The 14891-nt window shown below is 45.4% G+C and overlaps 1 long non-coding RNA gene across 10 annotated transcripts; it reads right to left on the bottom strand.

Annotated features, from left to right (window-relative positions):
• Positions 1-7108: 7108 nt before the first annotated feature.
• Positions 7109-14524, bottom strand: LOC123085876 (uncharacterized). 10 transcript variants are annotated; one of them, XR_006440059.1, is made up of 10 exons: positions 13900-14524; positions 12810-13805; positions 12598-12684; positions 11373-12445; positions 9699-11284; positions 9488-9574; positions 8911-9335; positions 8768-8820; positions 8259-8526; positions 7109-8170 (listed from the first exon to the last, which is right to left on the bottom strand). It is a non-coding gene; the product is annotated as an uncharacterized lncRNA (long non-coding RNA). The 10 variants fall into 10 exon arrangements; XR_006440062.1 differs by having other exon boundaries at positions 8259-8395; XR_006440063.1 differs by having other exon boundaries at positions 8933-9335.
• Positions 14525-14891: the final 367 nt, after the last annotated feature.

The following is a 14891-nucleotide window of genomic DNA, read 5'->3' as shown; positions in this document are numbered from 1 at the left end:
GAGCCAGGAGCGGGCACCATCCTTGAGAGCCATGGGAAACCAGTTCGCAATGACTTTCTTGTCGCCATTGGCTGCCTCGATGCTCAGCTCGTAGAGCTTCAGGAATCCACAGGGTCAGGGGTGCCATCGTAGCGAGGTGACAGATCCGGCTTGAACTTGCCCGGCCAAGCGACGCTGTGTAGCTCAGGGGTGAAGGCGCGGCAGCCTGCCTTGGTCACCGGGACTCTGCGCTGGTGGAGAACTTGTCCTTGATGGGGTCCACGCATCACCACCGCAGGCGGCACGTGGTTTTTCCGTGGTGGCACAGTGAGCACGGGGGCATTTTCTCGCGGCCGAGCGACTTCTTGGCAGCTTCTTTCTTCTTGCGCGGGCACCAGACATGGCAGGTCGCACCGTGGGGCCACGCTCCTGGGCGCCAAGACTCCGTCTTGGGGCAGAGGTGGTGGAGCCGCTTCGTGGGCAACGCCACCAGCGGCTGGTGGAGGGCGAGGTGGCGAGAGGGACGGCGTAGGGGAGCCCCCTGCGGCGCTGACAAGCTCGGCGATGCGGTCGAGCCAGTCCTCGTAGAGGTCGTCGATTGGGTGATAGCGCAGGAGCTCGCGCACCATGCACAGAGTGGCTTGTGCGTCCACGGGAGCGCGACGAGCGTGGGACGACGAACCGGCGGGTCAGTGATGGAGTGGCGGTGTGGCCATCCCACCGCACCGAGGGGTGCAGCGAGGATGCTTGCTGCTCGTTCCCTGCCGGGCCGGTGGCGGCTTTGGCGGTAGGCGACGGAGAACGATGGGGCGGCCCACCGATGGGAGCCGTCTGAGCAACGCGGACGGCGAGGGCAGCCCGGCGCTCAGCGCGAGCGCGGTGAGCGTCCGACATGGAGATGATGATACGACGGGACACGAAGCGACGAAAGGGAAGCTTTGGCGCACGCCTACCTGGCACGCCAAATGTCGGATCATGGGTTCCAGCAAAACCCTCAAGGTTCAAACACTGGGGTGCGCGTGAAGATCTCCCCCCTACCGATCCATGTACTAACTCAGCTAAGATCTTACGAACTAACTCGACGAACTTCGCAACACAAAGGACACAAAATTTATACTGGTTCGGGCCAGTGTTGTGGTGTAATACCCTACTCCAGTGTGGTGTGGTGGATTGCCTCTTAGGCTGAGGGTGAATAGTACAAGGGGAAGAACAGCCTCCTGAGGAGAGGTGTACTTGTGCTTGGTGAACTTGTGGTTGTCCTGGTCTCTCTTGGTCAGACCGATTGATCGATCCTCTAGCTACGGTGGTGGCTAGTCCTATTTATAGAGGCCTTGGTCCTCTCCCCAAATATTGAAAGGGGACAACTAGTACATCTTATTCTGACAAAAGCAGTCTTCGCCTGCCAAAGGCTCTGGTGGTGACGCCGTCTTGGGCTCCACGGTGACCTCCGTCTTATCGTCCTTCTGGTCTTGGTCTTGTTGCACTGATATGGAAACCTTTGCTTGACGCCACGGTACTCTGCGTCTGCGCCTCCTTCCTTAGCACCAAAGTGGAAACAAGGACACTGTGTGCGCTGGCGCCTGCCTGGCCTTGGTCGTCATGGATAACGTCACTAGAACCTCGTGAGGTTCGCCTGGCCCTGAACTCTCCGCCCCTCGCGAGCCAGCCTCGTGAGGCCGCTCCTGAGGAGGTCTTGTGTCACTCGCCTCACGAGGCTTGGCCCCTCACGAGGTTCTTGAGTCCTTGCTGGTGAAGATGGGTCGTACAGGCCCTCTCACAAAGCCACGCCATGGGCCGTTGGCAGGCAAGTCTAGGGACCCCCATTCCCAGAACGCCGACAGTGAGGAGCTCTAGTTTGTGAGAAGCTTATACCCAAACCTGCCCAAAATGGGACAATTTTTTTACCACGACATGTTGATGCCGCTCAATGATAGCATGCCAAGTTTCATGAATTTCAAACAAGTTTTGGATTTACTAGAATTAAAAACCAGGTATCTCAATGTTTGCGGCCGAGTGACAGTGGCAGGGTGTGTGACATTCATTCCCATTTCTTGCATGGGACCTAAGCATGCAACCAAGGACACATATTTGATTTTTCAACCCATGTATACTCGGTGGAGCATGTGCATGTATTTTGAATTAGAATTATGCACCTGAAATCCCTACAAAACCAAGTTAATGTATAAAAACGTCCAAACGAACCCTAAATAATTCCAATTTTTTTACGACACACCTATAGTTGCATTTTCACTGCAAATAAAAGTTCTAGCAATTCAAGCACCATCCTTTATAGCTGTGACCCCATTACGTAATTCAAATCAAGACAATAAATCAAGTAGATCGCACACAGTTTATTATCACCAACTGTGTGAGATGCAGCACAAAATATCTTGGAGCACCGTTGGTGTATAGTACGCCTATCGCTTGCGTGAGAAGGTCTGTCAGCTACAGTCCACAGCCAGCGTGTCAAGCATACTAGCTCACTCCCCAAATATCATTTCACTGTTCATTCGTCGCCGGTGAAAGATGGGGACGTGGACCCACGTCATGAGGGAAACTTCGACGGCCCACTCCAGCGAGAGCGCGGCTGCAGCCGCCAGGCGCGTGCTAACAAGCTTCGTTAGGGCTACCGCAGTCTCCGTCCAAGCGGCCAAGGCAGCACAAACAACCGCTGTTGCTTCTTAGGCAGCGGAAGCATCTGCCTCGGGGACAACAACTGGCAAGAGCGGCACAGCAGCTGTCCGTTCCGCAACGGTGGCCTTAGCCCTGATGGAGGCCGCCCACTACCATTTCGAGGCTGTCCACGCCCAGCTGGTGGTGGTCACTGCACAAATTGAATGAAGCTACTCCGACAACGGTCGGCAACCCATAGCCGAAGAGTTGGCAATCGCCGAGAGAGTTTGAGGAGCCGTCTGTTCCTACGCGGCATACCTTGCCACGACGGAGCCCGCCAAAGCCCAGATCACAGCCACCCACGTGCAGCTCATGGCAACCTATTCCAAAGATATGGCGGACACGGATGGTGAGATGCTTGCCGAGTATGGTGCAATTGATGCCATGGAACCCCTTGCCCAGGAGACCGTCGGGCGTGAGCTAGACATGGAGGCGGTGGCGGAGATCGACGAGCACCAGCCGTAGTAGTACTCCTTGTTTTGTTGAATTAAGAGTGTCGATCTTTAATTTATTAGAGTAATGTTTAGGTCAACTAGCTCTGTTTAATTGCTGAATTCGCTCGATTAAGAAGTTAGTCTCCTTTGTGTGCCCAAGTTATGCAATGACGTGGATGACCATTGTAACCAAGGAAATTTGAACCAAATTTTTTGACGTCCAAAGTCAATACACACGGGTTAAGCTATTTGAATCTTTTGTGATGTTCACATATTGTACATAGTTCTGAATAAGGGACCGTGTCGGATGACACTTTGCGCGCCAGTTTTTTCGCAGAAGCGATTCCAAATTTCCGGCTTCCGCGGAAATATCTACCTCCCCGCCCCTCCCCCTTACCAAAAGCCACATTTCCCCTATTTTCTCCTTCCTTTCCAAGTTGAAACCTTCAATCCTTGTTTGTAGCGTCGCCTCCTCACCGGCGACCCTCCTCCACGTTGCTCAGCCTCAGCTATCCAGGTAGGTAATCCACACAAAATCCCCATCCTCCTTCTCCTTCCACATCCCACATGCCCCGAGCCCCGACGCGACACCTTCCACCCAAATCACCGACCCCTCCAACAAATAAGCGCCGCCATAAGCCATGGTGGGCGCAGTATAGGCAGGATCCCAAGGACCATTTGGCGGCGGAGAAGCAAATCGCGGCCGCACACGCGGATGAGGTCACGATGGCTGCCATTCGTGTCGACCCCCAGATCTTGGAGGAGCACCTTGCCGTCGAGGCCACCGTCGACGCCTCGTGCACCGACGACACGACGCGGTTGGCTGTTTGGTTCAATTCTGCAACGAGATGTTCAATTGTTGTGGGCGCATTCTATTATTGTATACCATGTGAGAAATAAATCAAATTTGGCAGCACTAAATACATGAGAAACAAATACAATTTCTATATTTCCATGTTGTTAAGCATGCATGGTTTGGTTAACTGTCTGATCTTCTATTAGGAGTATGTTATACTGTGCAATGTGGTGCTCAGTTAACGTTTGGTTCATTTATTGTGGTGTTTAGTTAACTATTTTTTTTGGTTCAATTCTGCAATGCGATGTTCAATAGTTGTGGGTGCATTCTATTATTGTATACAATGTGAGGAATAAATTGAATTTGGCTGTAGTAAATACATAAAAAATACAATTGTTATATTTCCAAATTGTTAAGCATGCTTGGTTTGGTTAACTATCTGATCTTCTATTAGGATTATGTTATATTGTGCAATGTGGTGCTCAGTTAATGTTTGGTTCATTTGTTGTGGTGTTTAGTTAACTGCTTGGTTCAATTCTAGACTGCGATGTCCAATTGTTGTGGGTAGAATTTTATATTCATGTGCATGTGAGGAATAAATCGAATTTGGCTGCACTTAATACATGAGAAACATATACAAGTGCTATATTTTCTAATTCGTAATCGTGCTTGGTTTGGATAAATGGGTTTTCCATGTGGCTTCAATTAATCTGATGAATCTGCAATGTGATTATTTTTCATCAACATATTTTAATGATAGCATGTGAACCCTTACTTAACCTGATGACTAACTACCTTATATGTGTTGTAGGGAAACAATGGCAAGCACTGAGGTTTACAATTGAGGTTAGCACGTGCATGGTCCATTGTCTAATATATGTATATATCACATTATTGTGCAATTGCAGGAGCCATTCTAATATTTAGGTTTTTAACTATTTGGTCTTGCACATGTAGGTCCTGCTGTCAGAGGTTTTAACCATTTTTGCATATTGGGAAATGAGTTGTCCAAGAATATCAGTCAAGTCAAGAAACTCAGAAAGATTGTTAGGATAAAGAAATTAGCGACAAAAAACAACAAGATCTTTGTCTGCACAATGAAGAAGACATCAGTTCACTACAAGATGATACTAACTATTATACCATGCCTTTTTTATTCCTTTGCCCTCCAATATAGAGAAGATATTTATGCACATCCTTGTTTTCAGGCCTTTCCATAGCAGTTCACTAATGATTACCTCTCGAACCACCTGTATGGTCAGGAGGCAAGGAAGGTATTCATACAACACCCATGGTTCAATATTGTAGTGTTCCTGGAGAGGACGAAGGATGGACGGTCAATCATCCACAGGCACGGGCCTAAAGTTACAAAGACCTTCAACATCAATGAAGGCTCAATATTCGCCTTCTGCTTCGCTAGTTTTCCAGATGAGATACATTTGTCTATGGACCGTCTATGAAGCTAATTTCGAAAGGTTATAGATGTTGCATGTGAAACTTGGTCCTGGTGTAGTTGTGTAATGGGGTAGCTGAGTGCTGAAGCTATATGATGTTGTACTCTGATGTATTTCAATTATGAAAATGAAATATATTATGTGCTTAATATGAAATTTCAATTAGATTAATAAATGGATTATAAATAATCGGATAATTAGCCAGCTAATTTGGTTTTTCTATTGTAAACGGTTATTGAGAAAAGACCGTGTGCGATGCATTCAATAACGCACACAGTTTCTAGGAATAAACCATGTTAAATTAATGAACAATCACACACGACATCCTCTTGAAAACTATTTGCGTTAGGCCACCTGGCACAAACGTTTACCACATAAAAACTGTGTGTGATGGACAACCCTTGACACACAGTTTCTTCTAGGCACTGTGTGTGATGAATTCAATAACGCAAACGATAAAATTGTTAATACCATGTGCAATGGAAACGCTATCACAACTAATTTAACAGGGAAAATTGTGTGTGATGTACTTGCGGACAGAAACATTTTCCTTGGAGCGACTGTGTGGGATGTATATACGAACGGAAACGTTTAGCGCTGGCTGACTATGTCGGATGTACTTACAACCAGAAATGATTTCACTTGTATAATTGTATTTTTTAGCACTACTGTATGTATTTCTATATTTGGGTGCTCGCCAGTCGCACACGACCTCATTTTGCCGAGCGTGTGTGCCAGGAGGGCATATCCCCGACGGTTTCTGGGTCGTGTGGGAAGGACCCCCCTATCGCCCACACTCACTTGGCGATGGTTCCCAATGCCAACGCGGAAAGGGGTTAAAACCATTTGTTTAGAACCTCGCTGTACTAGTGACCCATCAGAAGGCTTCAGCGCCCGGCATGTCTCCCATGCCTGTCATGCGACTGGGGGCTAGGCATGGTGGCTATGCTCGGGTCAATCCCAGCAGCGTTGAAAAACCCAAGCTACTGAGCTCTAGGTCACGGGCCAACTCCCATGCACACTACCTCACCGAAGTCCTTGGTGCTTATATCTTCACGTGTGGTACCCATAAGCGACCTCATGTGCACTCCCGCGCTAACTCTTCATCCACAAAATCTTCCCGGCCTCCATCTCTACTAATGCAGGATATCGAAGGATCCATGAGCAGCCCTCGCGAGCGCCATGTTGGTTCCTTCCCCTCAAAGAGCCCAGCCAGGGAGCCTCACAAAGGCGCCAGCGTGTGCCACCCCACTAGTGCTCAATGGCATGCAGCGCACGCCTAAAGAAAGCTAAGTCAAAAGAGCCCCTCAAGTATTGTAGCACCTTTTGGGTTCTCATTTGCTCATGTACCTCTCGAAGCTTATTTGACCCCTAGCACAAGCCACCTCCGTGTCAAGGGGGGATCCTCGAGCATCGCGTCTCAGGAGCTCCTACCAGCCCAAGGGCCCAACACCTTCTGGCCTTGCCGAGCCCACATGCGAGCATACCAGCAACGTTCGTATCCTACTCGGGGGCTGGGTCCCAGCGATGAAGCGCAAAAAGGCAATGTAAAAGGGGAAAAGGGGTCTTCAAAGGGTAACGAAGGCGTAACACAAGTATTAAAGGGTATACTAGTACAAATGCCCGTGCGTTGCACCGGGCAAAAAAGCATATAGAGTTCTCTTTGTTAATAAATCAGGCCATATTCGCATGCATTGAAACATTTTATAATCCAGACTATGCCAGTTCAAAATTGACACCATGGGTGCCCAAAACTGTAGAGTAGAAAACCAACATGATATGCACGTCTACCATCATGTACATCTGAATATAGCTCGTACTGTGATGCTTTGCTAACAGGATGAAAAAAATAGTGCAGCTCACTGTTACATATCACTAACCATAAATGACATAGAGCAAGAATCTTGTTCATATTAACAGTGATCATAAAATTGAATTTATATGTACTAATTTATGGTCACTATAAGAGATGACTACACACCAGAAGAAAACAAAAAAGTATATGTGACTAAACCATATCAGATTGATTACTATTTGTATGGTTCGTCCATCCAATGTATGCCTGATGTGTAACAAAAAAATTTGAATATAGTATATGCTCCAGTTTTCACCACGGGAACACCATATAGGGATCACATTCATATGGTTTGAGGTGCAGGATTCTAGATATTGAATGCAAGCATCATGCAAAATATCAACTAGAGAATCATGTGTTCCAATGCAACAGTACTACTATAGTTATCCTATTGGTTCTAGTAGTTTATCATATATAGTTCTCACAAAACTAACTGGATAACTATGCACATCATTTTCGATACTGTTGGCATGCAGGAAAAAAGAATCAAATATTCAGTTCTAGGTGCAAAAAGAATCAAATATTCAGTTCTAGGTGCAGATAAGTGTGATGTATTTTAGCCACCACGACAAAGCAAAGAGTTATTTGTTAAAATTGACTTACATATCAATATGTTGAGTGAGCGCTGCACCAAAGAGCACATATAATTAGTACAATACTGGAAGCTTTGGCTAAAAAGAAGGTTAACCTCTACTATCGGTCAGGTCTGCTGCACCAGAGAATTACAAACGTGGACATGATGAAATAAGGAACCATATATGCGTATTACAAGCATGAGTGTGAAGCAAACATATCTTAGTTGTGGGCTCTAACCACTGAAAGGAACATGATAAGAGTATTTGAAAGAGATTAAATACTTGAAGCATCTATTTTTTGAACCTTGACATTTTAATTCTCAGCACAACCTCCAAACCTGTTGTTGCAACATAAGATTTGTCTATGATCTCAGCTTTAACAAGTCTCTGTTCTAACACAAAATCTGCAGCAAAACAACAACAATCAGTTGTGAGTAAGATGAGAGAGACATGTGATCTGCCAAGGGCATATGGGGTGAGAGAAGTACTAACGAAGTGGTAGGGAGATGAACTTCAGGCAGATGGTTTCTAGGAGAACTACTGTAGGTGTGGATTCCTGAAGAAAACCAAATGGTCCATAACAATTCATGTGCAGTTGTGCAGTGATTCAGTGCTAGGAGATTAACTACCTGTAGATGAATCCACCATGAAGCTGGGATTTGGTAGAAGAGAGATGGGGCAGCAAGGTAGATGGAAGCAAGAAGGACATTAGTGGAAAATATATCAAGTTAGTGGAACCATAGTTGTACACCATGTTGTTCTACAACATAAACAGCAACGAATTATCTAAAGGTTGAGTAAAAATGGTCCAATGTTCAATATAAAAATCCAAAGAAGCTATTGCACCAAAAGTAAACATTTTAAGGTAGAATACTAAGCATAAACTGCACGGTTAAGGTAGCATTATTTTTGGACACTGCATCTTATGGATACTTCAAATTACATCCAAAAAGTATCTCTGATCTAAATTGATATGCAGAGAAAGAGAAAAATATACCAACCGCCTATATAAGCTGGGACAGAACAAACTCGTCCATATCATGAAGTCCAGTAACTGCAATCATCCAAAGCAAAGTAAGAAACAAAAGTACCATAAACACATGTAAGATGGTTATCGGCCACTTGTCTAGCAATGCAAGCTTACTATCAGGGGCGCCATCACATACAATCAAGTCCGCTTTACATCCAACAAAATGCCTGATACCGACGCCAAGGCTGCATCATTTTCCTTCCAGAGTAGATCATGGTCCGAGACATCATCCGCAGCCACAAAGTCTCCATGAGATTTGGAAACGTTGGCTAGTTCATGATCCAGCCCATTGTTTGTCCTTCCGACAGCCCTGATGTGATATTTACTCAACGCAGATTTAATATCAACAATAATTGGGTAGGACAATGTTCTGCTTACGAATCGGCCCCTAGCTCCTTTCCCCACTGCATAGTTGATCTCCACCACAAGGGAGCCTCAGAATACGTTATTCAGTCAAACCAGAATAGCGCTGGCTTCGGCCTCCTCGACAATTATGCATACGCCCAGCTGCCTATCGGCAAGCAATTTTTGCATTATCTCTGGTATGCCATGCACATAGTTAGTGTGATTATAGCATTGTAGGCAACAAAAAGGAATCCATATGTAATATGAATCTTCACTGAACTTTTTAGGTTTGACCATATAGGAGCTCGATCACACAAAATTCGACAGCTCAAACTTTTACCCTTACCTATCCACATCATCCATGGCATATCCTTCACATACTTGGCTTCACATTGAGACGGTTCACCACCTTCATCTCACACGACTTGTCACACTGCATATCCATGAACCAATCCAGTTAATGTTCGATGACTGAGAACAAATTCAAAGTAAATCGATGGGTGCATGAATAAATGGATTGATGCATTGCAAGAGGAGAAAAAAATCCACACACACACCACCAAGCTCTAGGACCTTTGCCTCCGACATGGCAATCAAGCATACTCGGCGCCCATGGCAATGGGTCCCACGATGGTCTTGCCCCCCTGCGGCCCAACCGACGATGTCGTCGGCAAGTTAAGGCAGTGGTGGAGCAGGCGTGACACGGCTGCCATGAGCTGCTTGGTCGCCTTTCCTCGAATTCAACACAACAACAAAGGGAACTTGGCTAAAGATTGCAATTGAACACTTAGTTGCAGCAAAGATGACTAAAACTTTCAAGAATACAAATTTGGTTGTGCATTACAGTGGGAAATACAGTCTATATAACGGCGAAAACGGGCAAGGAAAAAGAATAGGAAATGATTAAATTTGTTTTTACTAGTACAAATGCCCGTGCGTTGCACCGGGCAAAAAAGCATATAGAGTTCTCTTTGTTAATAAATCAGGCCATATTCGCATGCATTGAAACATTTTATAATCCAGACTATGACAGTTCAAAATTGACACCATGGGTGCCCAAAACTGTAGAGTAGAAAACCAGCATGATATGCACGTCTACCATCATGTACATCTGAATATAGCTCGTACTGTGATGCTTTGCTAATAGGATGAAAAAAATAGTGCAACTCACTGTCACATATCACTAACCATAAATGACATAGAGCAAGAATCTTGTTCATATTAACAGTGATCATAAAATTGAATTTATATGTACTAATTTGTGGTCACTATAAGAGATGACTACACACTAGAAGAAAACAAAAAAGTATATGTGACTAAACCATATCAGATTGATTACTATTTGTATGGTTCGTCCATCCAATGTATGCCTGATGTGTAACAAAAAAATTTGAATATAGTATATGCTCTAGTTTTCACCACTGGAACACCATATAGGGATCACATTCATATGGTTTGAGCTGCAAGATTCTAGATATTGAATGCAAGCATCATGCCAAATATCAACCAGAGAATCATGTGTTCCAATGCAACAGTACTACTATAGTTTATCCTATTGGTTCTAGTAGTTTATCATATATAGTTCTCACAAAACTAACTGGATAACTATGCACATCATTTTTGATACTGTTGGCATGTAGGCAAAAAGAATCAAATATTCAGTTCTAGGTGCAAAAAGAATCAAATATTCAGTTCTAGGTGCAGATAAGTGTGATGTATTTTAGCCACCACGACAAAGCAAAGAGTTATTTGCTAAAATTGACTTACATATCAATATGTTGAGTGAGCGCTGCACCAAAGAGCACATATAAGTAGTACAATACTGGAAGCTTTGGCTAAAAAGAAGGTTAACCTCTACTATCAGTCAGCTCTGCTGCACCAGAGAATTACAAACGTGGACATGATGAAATAAGGAACCATATAGGCGTATTACAAGCATGAGTGTGAAGCAAACATATCTTAGTTGTGGGCTCTAACCACTGAAAGGAACATGATAAGAGTATTTGAAAGAGATTAAATACTTGAAGCATCTATTTTTTGAACCTTGACATTTTAATTCTCAGCACAACCTCCAAACATGTTGTTGCAACATAAGATTTGTCTATGATCTCAGCTTTAACAATTCTCTGTTCTAACACAAAATCTGCAGCAAAACAAGAACAATCAGTTGTGAGTAAGATGAGAGAGACATGTGATCTGCCAAGGGCATATGGGGTGAGAGAAGTACTAACGGAGTGGTAGGGAGATGAACTTCAGGCAGATGGTTTCTAGGAGAACTGCTGTAGGTGTGGATTCCTGAAGAAAAACAAATGGTCCATAACAATTCATGTGCAGCTGTGCAGTGATTCAACGCTAGGAGATTAACTACATGTAGATGAATCCACCATGAAGCTGGGATTTGGTAGAGGAGAGATGGGGCAGCAAGGTAGATGGAAGCAGGAAGGACATTAGTGGAAAATATATCAAGTTAGTGGAACCATAGTGTTACACCATGTTGTTCTACAACATAAACAGCAACGAATTATCCAAAGGTTCAGTAAAAATGGTCCAATGTTCAATATAAAAATCCAAAGAAGCTATTGCACCGAAAGTAAACATTTTAAGGTAGAATACTAAGCATAAACTGCAGGGTTAAGGTAGCATTATTTTTGGACACTGCATCTTATGGATACTGTAAATTACTTCCGAAAAGTATCTCTGATCTAAATTGATACGCAGAGAAAGAGAAAAATATACCAACTGCCTATATAAGCTGGGACAGAACAAACCATATCATGAAGTCTAGTAACTGCAATCATCCAAAGCAAAGTAAGAAACAGAAGTACCATAAACACATGTAAGATGGTTATCGGCCACTTGTCTAGCAATGCAAGCTTACTATCAGGGGCGCCATCACATACAATCAAGTCCGCTTTACATCCATCAAAATGCCTGATACCGACGCCAAGGCTACATCATTTTCCTTTCGGAGCAGATCATGGTCCGGGACATCATCCGCAGCCACAAAGTCTCCATGAGCTTTGGAAGCGTTGGCTAGTTCATGATCCAGCCCATTGTTTGTCCTTCCGACAGCCCTGATGTGATATTTACTCAACGCAGATTTAATATCAACAATAATTGGGTAGGACAATGTTCTGCTTACGAATCAGCCCCTAGCTCCTTTCCCCACTGCATAGTCGATCTCCACCACAAGGGAGCCTCAGAATACGTTATTTAGTCAAACCAGAAATAGCGCTCGCTTCGGCCTCCTCGACAATTATGCATACGCCCAGCTGCCTATCGGCAAGCAATTTTTGCATTATCTCTGGTATGCCATGCACATAGTTAGTGTGATTATAGCATTGTAGGCAACAAAAAGGAATCCATATGTAATCTAAATCTTCACTGAACTTTTTAGGTTTGACCATATAGGAGCTCGATCACACAAAATTCGACAGCTCAAACTTTTACCCTTACCTGTCCACATCATCCATGGCATATCCTTCACATACTTGGCTTCACATTGAGACGGTTCACCACCTTCATCTCACACGACTTGTCACACTGCATATCCATGAACCAATCCAGTTAATGTTCGACGACTGAGAAAAAATTCAAAGTAAATCGATGGATGCATGAATAAATGGATTGATGCATTGCAACGGGAGAAAAAAAATCCACACACACACCACCAAGCTCTAGGACCTTTTCCTCCGACATGGCAATCAAGCATACTCGCGCCCATGGCAATGGGTCCCATGATGATCTTGCCCCCCTGCGGCCCAACGGGCGATGTCGTCGGCAAGTCAAGGCAGCGGTGGAGCAGGCGCGACACGGCTGCCACGAGCTGCTTGGTCGCCTTTCCTCAAATTCAACACAACGACAAAGGGAACTTGGCTAGAGATTGCAATTGAACACTTAGCTGCAGCAGAGATGACTAAAACTTTCAAGAATACAAATTTGGCTGTGCATTACAGTGGGAAATACAGTATATATAACGGCGAAAACGGGCAAGGAAAAAGAATAGGAAATGATTAAATTTTTTTTATTCCTGACAACATCCTTTTGCCCTGCATCACGTATTCTAATGATGTCACAAGCATGCTCTTGACGACAACGATTCACATGTGCTGGAGACCTGCAGAGGATGGAGAAAAGAAGGGCAAAAGAGGAAGGCTTGTATCTATCAAGCATAAATGTTTACTGAATAAAATCGAGCTAATCTGTACCAACTTGGGCAGATTGTCGAATAGCTTCCTCTTATATAGCATATACATCAGAAAATCCAGCACACCAAATATATACATATGTTTAGCAATGACACAGAAATCAGATTGTTTGAAAGATAGTGAGGATCGATAGAGGGTCTTGAAGAATTCTGACAATGTATACCGTAATAGGTTACAACCTCCATCACACATCTAATTTTATCAAATTGACAAGGAAAGTTATAGGAATTGTGGCCTAAAAATTGGTTCCATCTAAATCTTGGTATATTCCAGTTTGAGATCGTTTATAGAATCAATAAAATGTAAGGACATTAGGGAGATCAAGGATCAAAGATCAATTAAGAAAATCATGGATGGGGGAATCATACTTACCTTGTTAAGAATGACACCGATGGAATTAGTGAAGGGATGTGTGGTACGCAGGCCAATGGATCTGTGCGTCCTTGATATACACATCTACATACATGAAGGTTGCTGGGTTGAAACTTGAAAGGAGATTGATTCATCTGTCGACCCCACATACACGAACACAATTTTGTAGATGTTGTACCTGGACCTCCTGTAGGATTTGGAGGAGGTTGTCGGCGATCCAGGCATCGAAGTCCTCCCACGATGACGACGCTTCACGGGGAGGATGCGGAGGATCTCGGAAAGCGCGGGGCAGCCGGTGTAATCCTCCACGAGGGAGGCTCCACCGCCGCTGTCCGGTGGCGTGCGGCAGTCGGTGCAGCCAGCACAGAGCGTTGCCCGGTGGGCGCGATTTGGCAGCAAGCCCGTCGGTCAGTCACCGGAGCCGCCATAGCCGGCGACTGCCTCCCTCACCCTGCGTGCACCCCTTCTCCTTCTCCTTTCTTCCTCTGTCTCCTCTCTCCCTCGGGCCCTTGTCTCTCCTTCTCTGGATGAGCAGGACGCCGCTGGCACCGGAACAAGCCGCCGCACCACCCGCCAGATCGGTCGACGCCGCGCACGCATCTGCCCCTCTTCCTCAAGCCGCCACCGCGCCTCGCGTCGCCCGCTGGCCGCCTGCCGTTTCCCTTGGGTTAGGCATCTATATCGGGTTGGCAGAGGGGAGGGATCGGGGAGGATGGTGGTGGTCGCCTCCGGTGCGAGGCGACGTCGAGCGGCGGGGTGGCCTGCGCCGGTGCCAATCGAGGCGAAGCGGTGGGGGCGGTGCACACCTGTTCAGGACCTTTTTTTCTGTTGCGAATAGTTATTTCACTTAGGGACGTGAGTGCAGGTTGAATACCTAAAACAACAGGGACTATTTCGCAAAAATGTCGTGACGGTGAACCCGAAGACTCAATCCGTACTTTATTATTAGGGAGAGATAAGTAAAGGTGCCAAAGTAAAGGTGCCAAACGACGTCCTCACACCCCCGCAGGGCCGTACCTACTCTATTACAGATGAAAATCCAGAAAAGGGGGGTCTAGGAGGACGTCTCACCATCATCGCCACCTCGCCCGCCGGGAGCCTCATTGTCAGCCTCATCGACGGGCTCGACTTGAAGCATGAACCTGCCGATGTAGCCAGCCACATGGACCT

This window comes from Triticum aestivum, chromosome 4A (assembly GCF_018294505.1).
Source record: "Triticum aestivum cultivar Chinese Spring chromosome 4A, IWGSC CS RefSeq v2.1, whole genome shotgun sequence".
Classification (NCBI taxonomy): Eukaryota; Viridiplantae; Streptophyta; class Magnoliopsida; order Poales; family Poaceae; genus Triticum; species Triticum aestivum.
This window is presented reverse-complemented; position numbering and strand designations above follow the sequence as displayed.